Raw genomic sequence first — 3,421 nt, 5'->3', positions numbered from 1 at the left:
CCTTTGTAATACTATGTTTTAATTTTATGCATTTAAATGCATGATTCTTAGAAAGGAATCCATAGACTTCAGCAGATTGACGAAGGAATTCCTGTTTTAGTGTCCAACTGGGTGCCTGGCTCAAAGTTTGGTAAATAAAATATGTGGCAAATAAAAGAATTAGATTAAGTAATGTCTGGTTTAACAAAAGAATGCTTGGTTTAAAGTAATATGTGACACTAACAAAACAGAAGTAATTTGACAAATCCATTTAATTCATAATCTTACACTATGTTAATTCTAGATAAATTAGAATTAAACATACAGTAAAATAAAATTAATGAGATTTGTTCTTTTTCAAATATTTATTGGATATTTACTCCCTGTAGACACAATACTAGGCAATAAGATGTAGCAATAAATAGAAACAAACTCCTGATCTTTACAACAATTGATGATGGAAGGATTGAACATCCATGCAAGGGACCCCAATCTATATCTTGCATCACATACAAAAATGGACCTTACTCATAAAATTAAAACCTAAATCTATAGTTACTTTTTAAAAAACCTTGGTAGCGAATCCATATAACCTAGGTTAGGCAGACATTTATTAGACATAACCCCAAAACCTAATCCATAAAAAAAATTATTTTTATGAAAATTTTGACTTTGTCAAAATTACAAACATGTTTTTTAATAAGAATCATTAAGAATAAAAGGCAAACTGCAGACTGGAAGGAAATATTTGTAAATTGTATCTTATTAAAAAGTTGCAGCCAGATGATTTAAAGAACTCTCAGAATTCATAATAAAAAGGAAATAAACACCCCAATTAAATTTTGACAAAAGAATTTTATAGGGACCTCACCCAAGAACACAACTAATTGGCAAATAAACACAGTAAAATATTCTCAGCCTAATTTGTTATTAGGAAAATGGAATTTTAAATATCACCCCTCGCCGGCTGCACCAGCAACCAAAACAAAACAAGACAAGAACTGACAGCTGACCATCATTAATAACGTCAAGTGCTGGCCAGGAGGTAGAGTAACAGGAACTCCCGTTACTGCTGAGAGTGAGCAACAGAACTGAAATTTTGGAAAGCAGGTTGGCATTTTCTTATAAAATAAGCCATATGCTTAATCTATACATTAGTGGTTTCACTCCTAGGTGTTTGCCCAAGAGAGATTAAAGATAATGTTTACAAAACCACATGTATACAAATATTTTCTGCAGCTTTACTTGTAATGGCCAGAACTGAGAACACTGCAAATGTCCTCTAACTTATGAAAGACCATGGTGCAATTTATCATTAAAAGAAGAGCACATGCCTGTAATCCCGAAGGCTTGGGAGACTGAGGCATGAGGACAGCAAGTTCAAGACCAGCCTTAGCAACACAGCAAGGCCCTAAGCAACTTAGGGAGACTGTGTCTCTAAATAAAATATTAAAAGGGCTTGGGGGTGTGGCTCAGTGGTTAAGTGTCCCTGAGTTCAATCACTGGTACCAAAATAAATGAATAAATACATAAAAATAAATTAAAAAGAAGAAAAAAATAAAGCCACTGATGAATCCAACTCAGGGATGAATCTCAAATATATTACAATTGAAATAAGTCAAAAGAACCACATACCATAAGAGTCCATTTTTATGACATTCTGGAAAAGGCAAAGCTAGAGATGCAAAAAAAACAAAAAAAAAAAAACAAAAAAAAAAACCCAAAAAATCAGTGGTCACATGGGATGGGCAGAGCCAGCTACAAAGGGGTACAGGGAATCCTTTGGGGTGCTGGAATTGTCCTATATCTTCATTGTAGTGGTGATAATGTGACTGCATGTATTTGTCAAAACTCTCAGAACTCTATACTAGTGTAGTGTTATGTAGATTCCATTTCAATAAAAAATGTAGGCAAAAGCCCCAATAAAACAAAAAATTCCTAGCTCTCATGGGGGAAAACAGATTTAAAAACTCTCGTGCATAATGACATACAGGTCAGTTGATGCTAAGGACTAGAAGAGCAATGGAGAGATAGCAGGGGACCAAGCACAAGGGGGCCGTGGTCCCATTTACGTGGAACAGCCAGGGAAGTCCTGAGAGGCGGCAGAACACCGACTTGCATGGACTTCAGGGCCCCAAGAGGAAAGTGAACCTATCAGACCCTCTGCAGGGAAGATGGGTTTCTAAAACCCTACGGTGGCAGAAAGAATGAAAAAAGAAAAATAGGTTTTTGTTTGTGGTACTTAAAGCATTCTGCAAAACCAACCCCTTCCATATAGTAGAAGATGGTGCAGGGTGCACTGAGGGAGGAGGAGCACGCAGTGGTGAGCGCTTCAGAGCCCAGCCCCAAGGGGTTTCAGGCATCCTGTGAGTGGCCATGAGGAAGGGCAAGGGGCCAGGGAAAGATGAGCACCAAGACCCAGACACCCAACTCCCTGCCACAGACCCTCCAGGAGGGCCTCACTGCCTCCGCTCTCTGATTGGAGTTCGGGAGGTTAAATGAGTAATTTCTCTCTCCAGGTGCTGGGATCAGGTGTTCTGGTACTATATATAAAACTCCGGTGCTCATGTGCAGATATCCAGAAAGCTCAATTAATCCCTAACATCCCTCCCCACAGAGATATCCCAAAATAAAATCTGCAGTTCAGGTAAAGTGGCTTAACTGTTTCCTTGACTTAATGACTGAATTTTAAATTTATGAAGAGTTTTTATGAGGCGGATGCTGAGCTTTATTCCCCAGGTTCATGGGCAGCTGAGCTGGAGCACAGAAGCTCAAACTAAAGCTGGAGGGTTGGGAGACGGACAAAAGGAAGAACTTTAACCTGTGGGGAGATCAAACGTAGAATCGTCTCTATGAACTCTTAGGAAAGTCCTGTCTCTAGAGTTGTGCAAGGAGAAAAGAAACGTGTAAGTCATCTCATGAACACTTATTGATAAAGCAGAAAATACATCATATTAATCTTTGAGCCTATTAGAGTACCTGGTACATAGTACACGGACCTGCTTGAGAGTAATGAATAAGAGAATGAATGAAGGAATGAGCAAATAATGCCAGTAACGTGGCAGATAAAAATAAGGACTGGGGGGGGGGTGTAGCTCAGTGGTAGAGCACTTGCCTCACATGCATAAGGACCTGGGTTCAATCCCCAGCATTGCAAAATAAATAAATTAATTTAATGTAACAATAAAACTTGATGATTCCCTAAAGCATTTCTTTAATGTTCTAGGATCCCAATAATGCTACGGAAGAGGCAATTACAAACCTTGGGGGCATAGAACAATAAATATTTAATTCTGCTCAGGGATCCTTGAGCTCGCTGAGTGCCTTTGCTGGTTGTGCTGGGACCGTTGGTCTCTCCCAACTCTACTCCATGGAGCGTCCTTTCCGGCAGTCAGCCAAGACACGCTGTTGTCACGGCAGATGCAGGGGTCCAAGAGAGCGG

At 39.2% G+C, this 3,421-nt stretch overlaps 1 non-coding gene across 1 annotated transcript; it reads left to right on the top strand.

Annotated features, from left to right (window-relative positions):
- Window positions 1-3,064: 3,064 nt before the first annotated feature.
- Trnav-cac (transfer RNA valine (anticodon CAC)) lies at window positions 3,065-3,136 on the top strand. Its single transcript has one exon. It is a non-coding gene; the product is annotated as a tRNA-Val (tRNA).
- The last annotated feature ends 285 nt before the right edge of the window (window positions 3,137-3,421 follow it).

The sequence above is a fragment of the Callospermophilus lateralis genome, chromosome 8, assembly GCF_048772815.1.
Source record: "Callospermophilus lateralis isolate mCalLat2 chromosome 8, mCalLat2.hap1, whole genome shotgun sequence".
Lineage (NCBI taxonomy): Eukaryota > Metazoa > Chordata > Mammalia > Rodentia > Sciuridae > Callospermophilus > Callospermophilus lateralis.
Note: the sequence above shows the minus strand (reverse complement) of the source record. Positions and strands in the feature narration are given on the sequence as shown.